General features: G+C 46.8%; 1 protein-coding gene across 1 annotated transcript in view; it reads left to right on the forward strand.

The window, feature by feature from the left end:
• Positions 1-2686: 2686 nt before the first annotated feature.
• The window catches only part of LOC122547907 (uncharacterized), a 44140-nt gene continuing 26937 nt past the window's right edge, over positions 2687-19889 (forward strand). Inside the window, exons 1-3 of the mRNA XM_087984429.1 lie at positions 2687-3051; positions 4558-4628; positions 5964-6089. The gene's annotated coding sequence lies outside the window, so the exon portion shown is untranslated. The remainder of the gene's footprint in view (positions 3052-4557; positions 4629-5963; positions 6090-19889) is intronic.

The raw sequence follows: 19889 nt of genomic DNA on the forward strand, positions 1-19889 counted from the left end.
CATGGGAGTACAGAAAATTCCCTAATCTCTGCCCTTTTCCAACCCTGGTTGTCAGAACTAGGTGCCTGGAAAAAAAATATCACTGTTGATTCCAAATCAATACTCTCTCACAACAGGTAAACACTGGCAGCAAATAACTCGACGAATTCAGATTTCATCCTGTTATAAATTGGTCCGTACACACAGAGATACAGGTAGTGAGGGGATTTTTTTTTAAAAAAAAGAAAACTTGGGTGTGAAGGATGGAGGGGAAAAATTGGCAAAGCCTTTCAGTGCTTCCTGGTTCAGGTGTTTCTTGAACTGGTTCGAATGCCCCCTCTCATCTTCCTTCTCCGGATGCTTTCATAGAAGGCGCAGGGTGACTGGTTTCCACTTATAAAGAAGGCCTCCGATTTATTTCGTCCAACTCACAGCTTATAGCTCAGTGACTTTTACTGCAGAGAACAGGGAGACCCTCTGAGCGAGGTGTAGATCTGAAGGCCCCCTCCTTATCCTGTTCACAAACTGTGAACCAATCATAAGGCTGGCGACAGCAGAAGGTCCTTTGTCATCATTGGCTGGTCGTGAGTCGAGGGACCAATCATTGCCATTCAACGCATCTTTTGTACACACATGTGGGTTGGGAGCAGCTGTTTGGGGGTAAGCCCACATTCGATATGTGGGAGGCTTTTAAAGAGAGGTTGATTAGAGTGCCGGACAGATGCGCCCCTGTGAAATTGAGGGATAGAAATGGCAAGATTAGGGAACTATGCATGAAAGATGAAATTGTGAGACTAGCTGAGAGGAAAAAGGAAGCACAGATAAAGATCTAGGTGACTGAAAACAGACAAACCTTTGGAAGAATATCGGGAAGGTGGGAACAATGTGAATCGAGGAATTAAGAGAGCTAAAAGTGGTCATCAAGTATCTTTCGCAAACAGGGTTAAGGAAAATCCAAATGCCTTTTATTCATACATAAGGAGCAAGCGGGTAACAAGAGAAAGGAGGACAAAGGAGGAAAGCTATGCGTGGAGTCAGAGAGAATGGGTGAGATTCTTAATGAGCACTTTGCTTCAGCATTCACCGAGGAGAGGGACATGATGGATGTGGAGGTGAGGGATAGCTTACTCTCGGTCAAGTCGGCATAATGAGGGAAGAAAAGTTGGATATTCGAAAAGGCATTAAGGTGGACAAGTCCCCAGGACCGGGTGGGATCGATCCCAGGTTACTGAGGAAAGCGAGAAAGGAAATAGCTGGGGCCTTAACAGATATCTTTGTAGCATCCTTGAACACAGGTGAGGTCCTGGAGGACTGGAGAATTGCTAATGCTTTCCCCTTCTCTAAGAAGGGTAGCAGGGATAATCCAGGTAATTATAGATCGGTGAACTTGATGTCAGTGCTGGGGGGGTGCTGGAGAGGATACTGAGGGATAGGATCTATTCCCATTTGGAAGAAAATGGGCTTATCAGTGATAGGCAGCATTGTTTTGTGCAGGGAAGGTCATGTCTTACCAACTTAATAGAATTCTTTGAGGAAGTGACCAAGTTGATTGATGAGGGAAGGGCTGTAGATGTTGTATACAGGTCATATACATGAACTTCAGTAAGGCATTTGCTAAGGTTCCCCATGTAGGCTGATACAGTAGTAATGGAAGGGAGTTTCTCAAAATGGAGACCGGGTGACCAGTGGTGTTCCACGGGGATCTGTGCTGGGACCACTGTTGTTTGTGATATACATAAATGATCTGGAAAAAGGTATAAGTGGTCTGATTAGCAAGTTTGCACATGACATGAAGATTGGTGGAGTAGCAGATAGTGAAGGGGACTTTCAGAGAATGCAGCCAAATATAGATTGGAGACTTTGGGCAGAGAAATGGCAGATGGAGTTCAATCTGGACAAAGGTCCAATCTGCTCCAATCATTGTGCGGTCATCCACTTGTCCAAAAGTCCCACAAATGCCTTAGTTGTATCAGTCTGCACCACCACCTCTGGCAGTGTGTCCCACACACCGACTCCTCTCTCCGCAAATAAAAACTCACCCCTCACATCTCCTTTCAATTCCCTTCAGGTAGACACTTCACCTCCAGGAAAGAACCGAATTTGACCGTCGACCCTATCTAAGCATCTCAGAATTTTCCGGACTTCTTTCAGCTCCTGCTGCCCCAGGAAGAGTTGATTTCTAGCCTCTCCTTGTAGCTCAGTCCCCCGAATCCAGGCAGCGTCCTGGTAAACCTCTTCCGCGCCCTCCCCAAAGCCTCCACCCCCTTGCTGTAACACGATGACCAGAAATGCATGCAAAAGCTCCTGAGTGCGTCCTCACCAGACTCTCACAGAAGCTGCAAAGGTGACTTCCTGACTCTGAGTCATCGAGCGTGGTGCTGAAAAAGCACAGCAGGTCAGGCAGTGTCCCGAGGAGCAGGCGAATCGACGTTTCGGGCACAACCCCTTCATCCAAGGAAAATTCGATTCTCCTGCTCCTCGGACGCTGCCTGACTTGCTGTGCTTTTCCGAACCGAGACTCCGATCTCCAGCATCTGCAGTCCTCACTTTCTCCTCGAAGAGTCCTAGAGATGTACAGCTCGGAAACAGACCCTTCGGTCCAAACCGTCCACGCCGACCAGATATCCCAACCCAATTTAGTCACACCTGCCAGCCCAGATCCCTCCAAACCCTACCTGTTCATATACCCATCCAGATGCCTTTTAAATGTTGCAATTGTACCAGCCTCCACCACTTCCTCTGGCAGCTCATTCCACACACACACTACCCTCTGTATTCAATTCAGGCACTTTCTTTACCACCCGATTTACTTGCGAGGCCACTCGGTGGGAGCGATGCACTTGGACCCCAAGATCCCTCTGCGCAGCAGTGCTGTCCAAGGTCCTGAAAGAGGAAGGAAATTGGAGCGACGGTCAATTCTTGCCCTCATGCAGACCGTTGGCATCTGTCTGATGATTAACCACACCATCTCCACTCTCACTCTGGTCTTGTGTGTTCCAGATCAAAAGTTAAGTCTCTGCAGGATTTCGACGTCGTCTTCCTGCTTTCGAATCTCGCCTGCTACTTTGCCCAGTGAGTACTCTGGTACGGAGCCGTGTCCCCCCCCCCCCCCCCCACTGGCAACGTGTCGCACACAGGGTCGGGTGGGGAGGGATGTGGGCATGTGGGTTGGCACAGCAAGGGGACTCGGTCGCAGCGTTCAGTGGCAGCTCGGGCAGCTTGATGGTGTTCAGGACAGTGGAGAAAGAGTAGGGAGGTCTGAGGAAGAACAGGCCAACCAGATCCCCTTGAGCTGTGGGGAGCACGGTGGCTCAGTGGTTAGCACTGCAGCCTCAGGCGCCTGTCTGTGTGGAGTTTGCACATTCTCCCCCCCGTGTCTGTGTGGGTTTCCTCCGGGTGCTCCGGTTTCCTCCCACACTCCAAAGATGTGCAGGTTAGGGTGGATTGGCCATGCTAAATTACCCATAGTGCTCAGGGATGTGCAGGTTAGAGTGGATTGGCCGTGCTAAATTACCCATAGTGCTCAGGGATGTACAGGTTAGGGTGGATTGGCCGTGCTAAATTACCCATAGTGCTCAAGGATGTGCAAGTTAGGGTGAATTGGCCGTGCTAAATTACCCATAGTGCTCAGGGATGGGCAGGTTAGGTACATTAGTCAGGGCTAAATGCAGAGTAATAGGGGGTTGGTCTGGGTGGGTTACTCTTCGGAGGGTAGATGTGGACTGGTTGAGCCGAAAGGCCTGTTTCCAGGCTATGGGAAGTCTATGCTGTGAGGCTGGATTGGATCATTTCAGTTCAATAGATTTCCCTGACATTTTCGGCACATTGTACCTGTGGGGATGTTTACCCTCCCACCGTTCTGATCACTTGAATTAAAATAACAGGCCGTAGGGTCTTCATTTACCCTTGATTGTTGAACGAGGACATTGGTTAGGCCACTGTTGGAATATTGTGTGCAATTCTGGTCTCCTTCCTAACGGAAAGATGTTGTGAAACTTGAAAGGGTTCAGAAAAGATTTACAAGGATGTTGCCAGGGTTGGAGGGTTTGAGCTATTGGGAGAGGCTGAATAAGCTGGGGCTGTTTTCCCTGGAGCGTCGGAGGCTGAGGGGTGACCTTATAGAGGTTTACAAAATTATGAGGGGGCATGGATAGGATAAATAGGCAAAGTCTTTTCCCTGGGGTTGGGGAGTCCAGAACTAGAGGGCACAGGTTTAGGGTGAGAGGGGAAAGATATAAAAGAGACCTAAGGGGCAACGTTTTCACACAGAGGGTGGTACGTGTATGGAATGAGCTGTCAGAGGATGTGGTGGAGGCTGGTACAATTGCAACATTTAAGAGGCATTTGGATGGGTGTATGAATAGGAAGGGTTTGGAGGGATATGGGCCAGGTGCTGGCAGGTGGGACGAGATTGGGATATCTGGGTCAGCATGGACGGGTTGGACCGAAGGGTCTGTTTCCACGCTGTACGCCTCTCTGACTCTCTGATTGCTGCACGTGTGGGGAAAGGATAGGCACAATTTCCCAGCATGGCCGTGTTTTTTTGTGACTCGTGGCCTGACTTTCCCTCCCCTGCAGCATCGACAGGGATTCGGAAATCACTCACTACGATCGGGTTGCTTTGCAGGACCTGGACAAGATAGACATCGGTAAACCCTGCCACATCTTGGCGCGCACACACCCCAGTGTCAGTCCATCTCCGCGAGAACTGCGGCTCTCGATTGTCAGGCAGAGCCCCGAGAAAATGGTGGAAAATAGGACAGGTGGGGAGCGCGCAGCAGGGTTTCCAGAGCAAGTAACAGGACAGAGCGCTTTTGGGAAGGTTCAGCAATCTAAGTTCAGGCAGAGCAGGGAAGGGATATCCCTGGGATACGGGCCAGGCGTGGTCGGGACTGAAGGGAGGGTTGGTCTTAAACACGCACAAGTCTACGACAATGAGTCGGCAGCGCAGAGTGAAGTCGGTGGCAGGATATCACAGAGAGGTGGCTGCAAAGGGGTTCAGAGCATATCCCAGGCTCCACGTGCTCCAGAAAGTACGGGCAGTGGAGGGGGGGGGCTGTCACCGCAAGAAATGACACTTGATCAACAGAGAGAAGTGATATCGAGTTAGCAAGGTGCAGAATCTGGCTGGGCGGAGATCAGGGACAGCAAAGGGGAGAAAGGACCCCTCTGGGGGTGGGGGGTTACACACAGACCCACGAAGCAGGAGTCAGGATCTGGGCCAGAAGATGAACCAGAGTCTCCATTTGATGGTGCTGGAAAAGCACCTTCTGCATCAGGCCGTCAGCCCGAGGCATTGATTCTCCTGCTCCTCGCAGGTTACCTGACCTGCCCGTGCTTATCCAGTGCCCACTGCAGTCGAGAGTCTGATTTCCAAAATCAGCAGTGCTCACTTTGGCCCAGAACAGAACCCAGCAGATCGAAAAGGCACATCCGAAAGACACGCTCCTGGTCCTCCTGGCGGGGGCTTCAATCTGCAGGGCACTGGGATAGTCAGGTTGGTTGATCAGGATGGCAGCCAGTGACTGGGGGAGTCCCTCAGGGGCTCAGTCTTGGCACCACACAACGTCTCACGTTACACGTGAACCATGTGGACAGAGGAACAGAGCATTGTCGCTCAGTTTACAAGTGACTCAAAGGTCGGTGGAGGGACAGGTAGTGTTGAAGAGGTGGGGGGAGGCTGCAGAAGGATTTAGACAGGTTAGTAGAGTGGGCAAGGAAGTGGTAGATGGAGTTACAACGTGTGGAAGTGTGAGGTGTTGCACTTTGGTTGGAAGGATAGAGAGATGGACTAGTTTTGAAATGGTTTCTCTACCATTGGCACGTTTTTTGTGGCAGGCCAGTCATCAGCAGGTTGATGCCACACTGTTGGGCAAGGTTAACTCCTCAATGCCAGTCCTGCAGGACTCATTGAGTGGGTGTTGAGACCAATCCTGGTGGCAATGCTCCGTACCTTCTCCCTGTGACTGTTGTTGTCTCAATAGGTCAGCAATCGGGCTCAGTGGGAAAGTCCAAGGCCTTATATATCCAGTTCCATTCCACCAGAGCAGGGAGGCGGGACAACCGGTATACTCTGAAAACTGCCCACCAGCGACAGGAGAGCTGTAAACGTAAGGGCCTCACCTCCTCCACACTGGCACAGAGTCAGCGAGCTCGGAAACAGACCCTTCCACCCAAACAGTCCGTGCTGAACACAATCTCAAACTAAACCACCCTCTCTGTGACACCCTCACTCTCAGTGATAACACACTCTCTGTGACACCCTCACTCTCAGTTATAACACTCTCTCTGTGACACCCTCACTCTCAGTTATAACACACTGTCTGTGACACCCTCACTCTCAGCTATAACACACTCTCTGTGACACCCTCACTCTCAGTTATAACACTCTCCCTGTCACACCATACCTCTCAGTTATAAAACTCTCTGTGACACCCTCACTCTCAGTTATAACACACTGTCTGTGACACTCTCACTCTCAGTTATAACACACTCTCTGTGACACCATCACTCTCAGTTATAACACACTGTCTGTGACACCCTCACTCTCAGTTATAACACACTGTCTGTTACACCCTCACTCTCAGTGATAACACACTCTCTGTGACACCCTCACTCTCAGTTATAACACACACTCTGTGACACCCTCACTCTCAGTTATAACACACTGTCTGTGACACCCTCACCCTCAGTTATAACACTCTCCCTGTGACACCCTCACCCTCAGTTATAACACACAGTCTGTGACACCCTCACTCTCAGTGATAACACACTCTCTGTGACACCCTCACTCTCAGTTATAACACACTGTCTGTGACACCCTCACTCTCAGTGATAACACACTCTCTGTGACACCCTCACTCTCAGTGATAACACACTGTCTGTGACACCCTCACTCTCAGTTATAACACACTCCCTGTTACACCCTCACTCTCAGTTATAACACTCTCCCTGTTACACCCTCACTCTCAGTTATAACACTCTCTCTGTTACACCCTTACTCTCAGTTATAACACTCTCTGTGACACCCTCACTCTCAGTTATAACACACTGTCTGTGACACCCTCACTCTCAGTTATAACACTCTCCCTGTTACACCCTCACTCTCAGTTATAACACTCTCCCTGTCACACCCTCACTCTCAGTTATAACACACTGTCTGTGACACCCTCACTCTCAGTTATAACACTCTCCCTGTTACACCCTCACTCTCAGTTATAACACTCTCCCTGTTACACCCTCACTCTCAGTTATAACACTCTCCCTGTTACACCCTCACTCTCAGTTATAACACTCTCTGTGACACCCTCACTCTCAGTTATAACACTCTCTCTGACACCCTCACTCTCAGTTATAACACTCTCTGTTACACCCTCACTCTCAGTTATAACACTCTCCCTGTTACACCCTCACTCTCAGTTATAACACACTGTCTGTGACACCCTCACTCTCAGTTATAACACTCTCCCTGTTACACCCTCACTCTCAGTTATAACACACTCTGTGACACATTCACTCTCAGTTATAACACTCTCTGTTACACCCTCACTCTCAGTTATAACACTCTCCCTGTTACACCCTCAACCTCAGTTATAACACACTCTGTGACACCCTCACTCTCAGTTATAACACACTCTCTGTGACACCCTCACTCTCAGTTATAACACACTCTCTGTGACACCCTCACTCTCAGTTATAACACTCTCCCTGTTACACCCTCACCCTCAGTTATAACACACTCTGTGACACCCTCACTCTCAGTTATAACACTCTCTGTGACACCCTCACTCTCAGTTATAACACACTCTCTGTGACACCCTCACTTTCAGTTATAAAACTCTCCCTGTTACACCCTCACTCTCAGTTATAACACACTCTGTGACACCCTCACTCTCTAGTTACACTCTCACTCTCAGTTATAACACTCTCTGTGACACCCTCACTCTCAGTTATAACACACTGTCTGTGACACTCTCACTCTCAGTTATAACACTCTCTGTGACACCCTCACTCTCAGTTATAACACTCTCTCTGACACCCTCACTCTCAGTTATAACACACTGTGTGTGACACCCTCACTCTCAGTTATAACACACTCTGTGACACCCTCACTCTCAGTTATACAACTCTCTGTTACACCCTCACTCTCAGTTATAACACACTCTCTAGTTACACCCTCACTCTCAGTTATAACACACTGTCTGTGACACCCTCACTCTCAGTTATAACACACTGTCTGTGACACCCTCACTCTCAGTTATAACACTCTCTGTGACACCCTCACTCTCAGTTATAACACACTGTCTCTGCCACCCTCACTCTCAGTTATAACACACTCTGTGACACCCTCACTCTCAGTTATACAACTCTCTGTTACACCCTCACTCTCAGTTATAACACACTCTCTAGTTACACCCTCACTCTCAGCTATAACACTCTCCCTGTCACACCCTCACTCTCAGTTATAACACTCTCCCTGTTACACCCTCACCCTCAGTTATAACACACTCTGTGACACCCTCACTCTTAGTTATAACACTCTCTGTGACACCCTCACTCTCAGTTATAACACACTCTCTGTGACACCCTCACTCTCAGTTATAACACTCTCTGTTACACCCTCACTCTCAGTTATAACACTCTGTCTGTGACACCCTCACTCTCAGTTATAACACTCTCCCTGTCACACCATCACTCTCAGTTATAACACTCTCTGTGACACCCTTATTCTCAGTTATAACACACTCTCTGTGACACCCTCACTCTCAGTTATAACACAATGTCTGTGACACCCTCACTCTCAATTATAACATACTCTCTGTGACACCCTCACTCTCAGTTATAACACACTGTCTGTGACACTCTCACTCTCAGTTATAACACACTCTCTGTGACACCATCACTCTCAGTTATAACACACTGTCTGTGACACCCTCACTCTCAGTTATAACACACTGTCTGTTACACCCTCACTCTCAGTGATAACACACTCTCTGTGACACCCTCACTCTCAGTTATAACACACACTCTGTGACACCCTCACTCTCAGTTATAACACACTGTCTGTGACACCCTCACCCTCAGTTATAACACTCTCCCTGTGACACCCTCACCCTCAGTTATAACACACAGTCTGTGACACCCTCACTCTCAGTGATAACACACTCTCTGTGACACCCTCACTCTCAGTTATAACACACTGTCTGTGACACCCTCACTCTCAGTGATAACACACTCTCTGTGACACCCTCACTCTCAGTGATAACACACTGTCTGTGACACCCTCACTCTCAGTTATAACACACTCCCTGTTACACCCTCACTCTCAGTTATAACACTCTCCCTGTTACACCCTCACTCTCAGTTATAACACTCTCTCTGTTACACCCTTACTCTCAGTTATAACACTCTCTGTGACACCCTCACTCTCAGTTATAACACACTGTCTGTGACACCCTCACTCTCAGTTATAACACTCTCCCTGTTACACCCTCACTCTCAGTTATAACACTCTCCCTGTCACACCCTCACTCTCAGTTATAACACACTGTCTGTGACACCCTCACTCTCAGTTATAACACTCTCCCTGTTACACCCTCACTCTCAGTTATAACACTCTCCCTGTTACACCCTCACTCTCAGTTATAACACTCTCCCTGTTACACCCTCACTCTCAGTTATAACACTCTCTGTGACACCCTCACTCTCAGTTATAACACTCTCTCTGACACCCTCACTCTCAGTTATAACACTCTCTGTTACACCCTCACTCTCAGTTATAACACTCTCCCTGTTACACCCTCACTCTCAGTTATAACACACTGTCTGTGACACCCTCACTCTCAGTTATAACACTCTCCCTGTTACACCCTCACTCTCAGTTATAACACACTCTGTGACACATTCACTCTCAGTTATAACACTCTCTGTTACACCCTCACTCTCAGTTATAACACTCTCCCTGTTACACCCTCAACCTCAGTTATAACACACTCTGTGACACCCTCACTCTCAGTTATAACACACTCTCTGTGACACCCTCACTCTCAGTTATAACACACTCTCTGTGACACCCTCACTCTCAGTTATAACACTCTCCCTGTTACACCCTCACCCTCAGTTATAACACACTCTGTGACACCCTCACTCTCAGTTATAACACTCTCTGTGACACCCTCACTCTCAGTTATAACACACTCTCTGTGACACCCTCACTTTCAGTTATAAAACTCTCCCTGTTACACCCTCACTCTCAGTTATAACACACTCTGTGACACCCTCACTCTCTAGTTACACTCTCACTCTCAGTTATAACACTCTCTGTGACACCCTCACTCTCAGTTATAACACACTGTCTGTGACACTCTCACTCTCAGTTATAACACTCTCTGTGACACCCTCACTCTCAGTTATAACACTCTCTCTGACACCCTCACTCTCAGTTATAACACACTGTGTGTGACACCCTCACTCTCAGTTATAACACACTCTGTGACACCCTCACTCTCAGTTATACAACTCTCTGTTACACCCTCACTCTCAGTTATAACACACTCTCTAGTTACACCCTCACTCTCAGTTATAACACACTGTCTGTGACACCCTCACTCTCAGTTATAACACACTGTCTGTGACACCCTCACTCTCAGTTATAACACTCTCTGTGACACCCTCACTCTCAGTTATAACACACTGTCTCTGCCACCCTCACTCTCAGTTATAACACACTCTGTGACACCCTCACTCTCAGTTATACAACTCTCTGTTACACCCTCACTCTCAGTTATAACACACTCTCTAGTTACACCCTCACTCTCAGCTATAACACTCTCCCTGTCACACCCTCACTCTCAGTTATAACACTCTCCCTGTTACACCCTCACCCTCAGTTATAACACACTCTGTGACACCCTCACTCTTAGTTATAACACTCTCTGTGACACCCTCACTCTCAGTTATAACACACTCTCTGTGACACCCTCACTCTCAGTTATAACACTCTCTGTTACACCCTCACTCTCAGTTATAACACTCTGTCTGTGACACCCTCACTCTCAGTTATAACACTCTCCCTGTCACACCCTCACTCTCAGTTATAACACTCTCTGTGACACCCTTATTCTCAGTTATAACACACTCTCTGTGACACCCTCACTCTCAGTTATAACACAATGTCTGTGACACCCTCACTCTCAATTATAACATACTCTCTGTGACACCCTCACTCTCAGTTATAACACACTGTCTGTGACACCTTAACTCTCAGTTATGACACTCTCTGTGACACCCTCACTCTCAGTTATAACACACTCTCCAGTTACACCCTCACTCTCAGTTATAACACTCTCTGTGACACCCTCACTCTCAGTTATAACACTCTCCCTGTTACACCCTCACTCTCAGTTATAACACACTCTGAGACACCCTCACTCTCAGTTATAACACACTCTGAGACACCCTCACTCTCAGTTATAACACTCTCCATGACACCCTCACTCTCAGTTATAACACTCTCTGTGACACCCTCACTCTCAGTTATAACACACTGTCTGTGACACTCTCACTCTCAGTTATAACACTCTCTGTGACACCCTCACTCTCAGTTATAACACTCTCCCTGTCACACCCTCACTCTCAGTTATAACACACTGTCTGTGACACCCTCACTCTGTTATAACACTCTCCCTGTCACACCCTCACTCTCAGCTATAACACTCTCCCTGTCACACCCTCACTCTCAGTTATAACACTCTCCCTGTTACACCCTCACCCTCAGTTATAACACACTCTGTGACACCCTCACTCTTAGTTATAACACTCTCTGTGACACCCTCACTCTCAGTTATAACACACTCTCTGTGACACCCTCACTCTCAGTTATAACACTCTCTGTTACACCCTCACTCTCAGTTATAACACTCTGTCTGTGACACCCTCACTCTCAGTTATAACACTCTCCCTGTTACACCCTCACCCTCAGTTATAACACACTCTGTGACACCCTCACTCTCAGTTATAACACTCCCCCATGTCACACCAAACCTCTCAGTTATAAAACTCTCTGTTACACCCTCACTCTCAGTTATAACACACTGTCTGTGACACCCTCACTCTCAGTTATAACACACTCTCTGTGACACCCTCACTCTCAGTTATAACACTCTCCCTGTTACACCCTCACCCTCAGTTATAACACACTCTGTGACACCCTCACTCTCAGTTATAACACTCTCCCTGTCACACCATACCTCTCAGTTATAAAACTCTCTGTTACACCCTCACTCTCAGTTATAACACACTGTCTGTTACACCCTCACTCTCAGTTATAAAACTCTCTGTGACACCCTCACTCTCAGTTATAACACACTGTCTGTTACACCCTCACTCTCAGTTATAAAACTCTCTGTTACACCCTCACTCTCAGTTATAACACACTGTCTGTGACACCCTCACTCTCAGTTATAACACACTCTCTGTTACACCCTCACTCTCAGTTATAACACACTCTCTGTGACACCCTCACTCTCATTTATAACATACTCTCTGTGACACCCTCACTCTCAGTTATAACATACTCTCTGTGACACCCTCACTCTCAGTTATAACACACTGTCTGTGACACCCTCACTCTCAGTTATAACACTCTCTGTGACACCCTCACTCTCAGTTATAACACACTCTCTGTGACACCCTCACTCTCAGTTATAACACACTGTCTGTGACACCCTCACTCTCAGTTATAACACTCTCCCTGTTACACCCTCACTCTCAGTTATAACACCCTCCCTGTTACACCCTCACTCTCAGTTATAACACTCTGTCTGTTACACCCTCACTCTCAGTTATAACACTGTCTGTGACACCCTCACCCTCAGTTATAACACACTCTGTGACACATTCACTCTCAGTTATAACACTCTCTGTTACACCCTCACTCTCAGTTATAACACTCTCCCTGTTACACTCTCAACCTCAGTTATAACACACTCTCTGTGACACCCTCACTCTCAGTTATAACACTCTCCCTGTTACACCCTCACCCTCAGTTATAACACACTCTGTGACACCCTCACTCTCAGTTATAACACTCTCTGTGACACCCTCACTCTCAGTTATAACACACTCTCTGTGACACCCTCACTTTCAGTTATAAAACTCTCCCTGTTACACCCTCACTCTCAGTTATAACACACTCTGTGACACCCTCACTCTCTAGTTACACTCTCACTCTCAGTTATAACACTCTCTGTGACACCCTCACTCTCAGTTATAACACACTGTCTGCGACACTCTCACTCTCAGTTATAACACTCTCTGTGACACCCTCACTCTCAGTTATAACACACTGTCTGCGACACTCTCACTCTCAGTTATAACACTCTCTGTGACACCCTCACTCTCAGTTATAACACTCTCTCTGACACCCTCACTCTCAGTTATAACACACTGTCTGTGACACCCTCACTCTCAGTTATAACACACTCTGTGACACCCTCACTCTCAGTTATACAACTCTCTGTTACACCCTCACTCTCAGTTATAACACACTCTCTAGTTACACCCTCACTCTCAGTTATAACACACTGTCTCTGCCACCCTCACTCTCAGTTATAACACTCTCTGTGACACCCTCACTCTCAGTTATACAACTCTCTGTGACACCCTCACTCTCAGTTATAACACACTCTCCGTGACACCCTCACTCTCAGTTATAACACTCTCCCTGTCACACCCTCACTCTCAGTTATAACACTCTCTGTGACACCCTTATTCTCAGTTATAACACACTCTCTGTGACACCCTCACTCTCAGTCATAACACAATGTCTGTGACACCCTCACTCTCAATTATAACATACTCTCTGTGACACCCTCACTCTCAGTTATAACACACTGTCTGTGACACCTTAACTCTCAGTTATGACACTCTCTGTGACACCCTCACTCTCAGTTATAACACACTCTCCAGTTACACCCTCACTCTCAGTTATAACACTCTCTGTGACACCCTCACTCTCAGTTATAACACTCTCCCTGTTACACCCTCACTCTCAGTTATAACACACTCTGAGACACCCTCACTCTCAGTTATAACACACTCTGAGACACCCTCACTCTCAGTTATAACACTCTCCATGACACCCTCACTCTCAGTTATAACACTCACTGTGACACCCTCACTCTCAGTTATAACACACTGTCTGTGACACTCTCACTCTCAGTTATAACACTCTCCCTGTCACACCCTCACTCTCAGTTATAACACACTGTCTGTGACACCCTCACTCTGTTATAACACTCTCCCTGTCACACCCTCACTCTCAGCTATAACACTCTCCCTGTCACACCCTCACTCTCAGTTATAACACTCTCCCTGTTACACCCTCACCCTCAGTTATAACACACTCTGTGACACCCTCACTCTTAGTTATAACACTCTCTGTGACACCCTCACTCTCAGTTATAACACACTCTCTGTGACACCCTCACTCTCAGTTATAACACTCTCTGTTACACCCTCACTCTCAGTTATACCACTCTGTCTGTGACACCCTCACTCTCAGTTATAACACTCTCCCTGTTACACCCTCACCCTCAGTTATAACACACTCTGTGACACCCTCACTCTCAGTTATAACACTCTCCCTGTCACACCATACCTCTCAGTTATAAAACTCTCTGTTACACCCTCACTCTCAGTTATAACACACTGTCTGTGACACCCTCACTCTCAGTTATAACACACTCTCTGTGACACCCTCACTCTCAGTTATAACACTCTCCCTGTTACACCCTCACCCTCAGTTATAACACACTCTGTGACACCCTCACTCTCAGTTATAACACTCTCCCTGTCACACCATACCTCTCAGTTATAAAACTCTCTGTTACACCCTCACTCTCAGTTATAACACACTGTCTGTTACACCCTCACTCTCAGTTATAAAACTCTCTGTGACACCCTCACTCTCAGTTATAACACACTGTCTGTTACAACCTCACTCTCAGTTATAAAACTCTCTGTTACACCCTCACTCTCAGTTATAACACACTGTCTGTGACACCCTCACTCTCAGTTATAACACACTCTCTGTGACACCCTCACTCTCAGTTATAACACACTCTCTGTGACACCCTCACTCTCATTTATAACATACTCTCTGTGACACCCTCACTCTCAGTTATAACACACTGTCTGTGACACCCTCACTCTCAGTTATAACACTCTCTGTGACACCCTCACTCTCAGTTATAACACACTCTCTGTTACACCCTCACTCTCAGTTATAACACACTCTCTGTGACACCCTCACTCTCAGTTATAACACTCTCCCTGTTACACCCTCACTCTCAGTTATAACACTCTCCCTGTCACACCATACCTCTCAGTTATAAAACTCTCTGTGACACCCTCACTCTCAGTTATAACACACTGTCTGTTACACCCTCACTCTCAGTTATAACACACTGTCTGTGACACCCTCACTCTCAGTTATAATATACTCTCTGTGACACCCTCACTCTCAGTTATAACACACTGTCTGTGACACCCTCACTCTCAGTTATAACACTCTCTGTGACACCCTCACTAGTTATAACACACTCTCTAGTTACACCCTCACTCTCAGTTATAACACTCTCTGTGGCACCCTCACTCTCAGTTATAACACTCTCCCTGTTACACCCTCACTCTCAGTTATAACACACTCTCTGTGACACCCTCACTCTCAGTTATAACACACTCTCTGTGACACCCTCACTCTCAGTTATAACACTCTCCCTGTTACACCCTCACCCTCAGTTATAACACACTCTGTGACACCCTCACTCTCAGTTATAACACTCTCTGTGACACCCTCACTCTCAGTTATAACACACTCTCTGTGACACCCTCACTTTCAGTTATAAAACTCTCCCTGTTACACCCTCACTCTCAGTTATAACACACTCTGTGACACCCTCACTCTCTAGTTACACTCTCACTCTCAGTTATAACACTCTCTGTGACACCCTCACTCTCAGTTATAACACACTGTCTGTGACACTCTCACTCTCAGTTATAACACTCTCTGTGACACCCTCACTCTCAGTTATAACACTCTCTCTGACACCCTCACTCTCAGTTATAACACACTGTGTGTGACACCCTCACTCTCAGTTATAACACACTCTGTGACACCCTCACTCTCAGTTATACAACTCTCTGTCACACCCTCACTCTCAGTTATAACACACTCTCTAGTTACACCCTCACTCTCAGTTATAACACACTGTCTGTGACACCCTCACTCTCAGTTATAACACACTGTCTGTGACACCCTCACTCTCAGTTATAACACTCTCTGTGACACCCTCACTCTCAGTTATAACACACTGTCTCTGCCACCCTCACTCTCAGTTATAACACACTCTGTGACACCCTCACTCTCAGTTATACAACTCTCTGTTACACCCTCACTCTCAGTTATAACACACTCTCTAGTTACACCCTCACTCTCAGCTATAACACTCTCCCTGTCACACCCTCACTCTCAGTTATAACACTCTCCCTGTTACACCCTCACCCTCAGTTATAACACACTCTGTGACACCCTCACTCTTAGTTATAACACTCTCTGTGACACCCTCACTCTCAGTTATAACACACTCTCTGTGACACCCTCACTCTCAGTTATAACACTCTCTGTTACACCCTCACTCTCAGTTATAACACTCTGTCTGTGACACCCTCACTCTCAGTTATAACACTCTCCCTGTCACACCCTCACTCTCAGTTATAACACTCTCTGTGACACCCTTATTCTCAGTTATAACACACTCTCTGTGACACCCTCACTCTCAGTTATAACACAATGTCTGTGACACCCTCACTCTCAATTATAACATACTCTCTGTGACACCCTCACTCTCAGTTATAACACACTGTCTGTGACACCTTAACTCTCAGTTATGACACTCTCTGTGACACCCTCACTCTCAGTTATAACACACTCTCCAGTTACACCCTCACTCTCAGTTATAACACACTCTGAGACACCCTCACTCTCAGTTATAACACTCTCCATGACACCCTCACTCTCAGTTATAACACTCTCCGTGACACCCTCACTCTCAGTTATAACACACTGTCTGTGACACTCTCACTCTCAGTTATAACACTCTGTGACACCCTCACTCTCAGTTATAACACTCTCCCTGTCACACCCTCACTCTCAGTTATAACACACTGTCTGTGACACCCTCACTCTGTTATAACACTCTCCCTGTCACACCCTCACTCTCAGCTATAACACTCTCCCTGTCACACCCTCACTCTCAGTTATAACACTCTCCCTGTTACACCCTCACCCTCAGTTATAACACACTCTGTGACACCCTCACTCTTAGTTATAACACTCTCTGTGACACCCTCACTCTCAGTTATAACACACTCTCTGTGACACCCTCACTCTCAGTTATAACACTCTCTGTTACACCCTCACTCTCAGTTATAACACTCTGTCTGTGACACCCTCACTCTCAGTTATAACACTCTCCCTGTTACACCCTCACCCTCAGTTATAACACACTCTGTGACACCCTCACTCTCAGTTATAACACTCCCCCATGTCACACCAAACCTCTCAGTTATAAAACTCTCTGTTACACCCTCACTCTCAGTTATAACACACTGTCTGTGACACCCTCACTCTCAGTTATAACACACTCTCTGTGACACCCTCACTCTCAGTTATAACACTCTCCCTGTTACACCCTCACCCTCAGTTATAACACACTCTGTGACACCCTCACTCTCAGTTATAACACTCTCCCTGTCACACCATACCTCTCAGTTATAAAACTCTCTGTTACACCCTCACTCTCAGTTATAACACACTGTCTGTTACACCCTCACTCTCAGTTATAAAACTCTCTGTGACACCCTCACTCTCAGTTATAACACACTGTCTGTTACACCCTCACTCTCAGTTATAAAACTCTCTGTTACACCCTCACTCTCAGTTATAACACACTGTCTGTGACACCCTCACTCTCAGTTATAACACACTCTCTGTTACACCCTCACTCTCAGTTATAACACACTCTCTGTGACACCCTCACTCTCATTTATAACATACTCTCTGTGACACCCTCACTCTCAGTTATAACATACTCTCTGTGACACCCTCACTCTCAGTTATAACACACTGTCTGTGACACCCTCACTCTCAGTTATAACACTCTCTGTGACACCCTCACTCTCAGTTATAACACACTGTCTGTGACACCCTCACTCTCAGTTATAACACTCTCCCTGTTACACCCTCACTCTCAGTTATAACACTCTCTCTGTGACACCCCCACTCTCAGTTATAACACTCTCTCTGTGACACCCTCACTCTCAGTTATAACACCCTCCCTGTTACACCCTCACTCTCAGTTATAACACTCTGTCTGTTACACCCTCACTCTCAGTTATAACACTGTCTGTGACACCCTCACCCTCAGTTATAACACACTCTGTGACACATTCACTCTCAGTTATAACACTCTCTGTTACACCCTCACTCTCAGTTATAACACTCTCCCTGTTACACCCTCAACCTCAGTTATAACACACTCTCTGTGACACCCTCACTCTCAGTTATAACACTCTCCCTGTTACACCCTCACCCTCAGTTATAACACACTCTGTGACACCCTCACTCTCAGTTATAACACTCTCTGTGACACCCTCACTCTCAGTTATAACACACTCTCTGTGACACCCTCACTTTCAGTTATAAAACTCTCCCTGTTACACCCTCACTCTCAGTTATAACACACTCTGTGACACCCTCACTCTCTAGTTACACTCTCACTCTCAGTTATAACACTCTCTGTGACACCCTCACTCTCAGTTATAACACACTGTCTGTGACACCCTCACTCTCAGTTATAACACTCTCTCTGACACCCTCACTCTCAGTTATAACACACTGTCTGTGACACCCTCACTCTCAGTTATAACACACTCTGTGACACCCTCACTCTCAGTTATACAACTCTCTGTTACACCCTCACTCTCAGTTATAACACACTCTCTAGTTACACCCTCACTCTCAGTTATAACACACTGTCTGTGACACCCTCACTCTCAGTTATAACACACTGTCTGTTACACCCTCACTCTCAGTTATAACACTCTCTGTGACACCCTCACTCTCAGTTATACAACTCTCTGTGACACCCTCACTCTCAGTTATAACACACTCTCCGTGACACCCTCACTCTCAGTTATAACACTCTCCCTGTCACACCCTCACTCTCAGTTATAACACTCTCTGTGACACCCTTATTCTCAGTTATAACACACTCTCTGTGACACCCTCACTCTCAGTTATAACACAATGTCTGTGACACCCTCACTCTCAATTATAACATACTCTCTGTGACACCCTCACTCTCAGTTATAACACACTGTCTGTGACACCTTAACTCTCAGTTATGACACTCTCTGTGACACCCTCACTCTCAGTTATAACACACTCTCCAGTTACACCCTCACTCTCAGTTATAACACTCTCTGTGACACCCTCACTCTCAGTTATAACACTCTCCCTGTTACACCCTCACTCTCAGTTATAACACACTCTGAGACACCCTCACTCTCAGTTATAACACACTCTGAGACACCCTCACTCTCAGTTATAACACTCTCCATGACACCCTCACTCTCAGTTATAACACTCTCTGTGTCACCCTCACTCTCAGTTATAACACACTGTCTGTGACACTCTCACTCTCAGTTATAACACTCTCCCTGTCACACCCTCACTCTCAGTTATAACACACTGTCTGTGACACCCTCACTCTGTTATAACACTCTCCCTGTCACACCCTCACTCTCAGCTATAACACTCTCCCTGTCACACCCTCACTCTCAGTTAT

Source organism: Chiloscyllium plagiosum, unplaced genomic scaffold (assembly GCF_037043375.1).
Source record: "Chiloscyllium plagiosum isolate Xiang-an unplaced genomic scaffold, Cpla_swu_hap1 HiC_scaffold_48, whole genome shotgun sequence".
Classification (NCBI taxonomy): domain Eukaryota; kingdom Metazoa; phylum Chordata; class Chondrichthyes; order Orectolobiformes; family Hemiscylliidae; genus Chiloscyllium; species Chiloscyllium plagiosum.